This window comes from Gavialis gangeticus, unplaced genomic scaffold (assembly GCF_001723915.1).
Source record: "Gavialis gangeticus isolate Ggan-Ray unplaced genomic scaffold, GavGan_comp1, whole genome shotgun sequence".
Classification (NCBI taxonomy): Eukaryota; Metazoa; Chordata; order Crocodylia; family Gavialidae; genus Gavialis; species Gavialis gangeticus.
In genome coordinates, this window is record NW_017729022.1 from 153,287,370 (window position 1) to 153,287,713 (window position 344).

Sequence of the window (344 nt, forward strand, 5' to 3'; positions counted from 1 at the left end):
GACGAAACGCGCTCAGACAGAGCAGGGCAGGGCCTGAGGCGGGCAACTTCAGCGGGCGCAGGCCTCTTCTCCACCCAGGGGCAAAGACAGCCCCGCAACAGGCACACGTACACGCAGCGGCCTGGCCCACCTGCCGCCTCCGCCAAGGCGCGCAGCACGCACCCACCCACCCCACGCCAGTGGGGGGAAGGGGAGCTCCGGGTTGACCCGGCCCAGGCGCAGGTGCAGGACTCCCCAGCCCGGTCCGGCCCCCTTTTACCTGGCCGCGAGCAAGTGGCAGCGCCTGCCGGGGTGGGGCTGGGCCGGGGGCAGGATGGGCCTCAGGCGACGGCCGCTGCCCGCTG

General features: G+C 73.8%; 1 protein-coding gene across 9 annotated transcripts in view; it reads right to left on the reverse strand.

The window, feature by feature from the left end:
* Positions 1–344, reverse strand: part of PPM1B (protein phosphatase, Mg2+/Mn2+ dependent 1B) — a 120,531-nt gene that overhangs the window by 119,394 nt on the left and 793 nt on the right. For 4 of the 9 annotated variants that reach the window (XM_019516353.1, XM_019516355.1, XM_019516346.1 and 1 more), the window contains exon 1: positions 260–344. The exons of 3 other annotated variants lie outside the window; for them this stretch is intronic. The gene's annotated coding sequence lies outside the window, so the exon portion shown is untranslated. The remainder of the gene's footprint in view (positions 1–259) is intronic. 2 more of the 9 variants (XM_019516348.1, XM_019516349.1) reach the window with 1 other exon arrangement.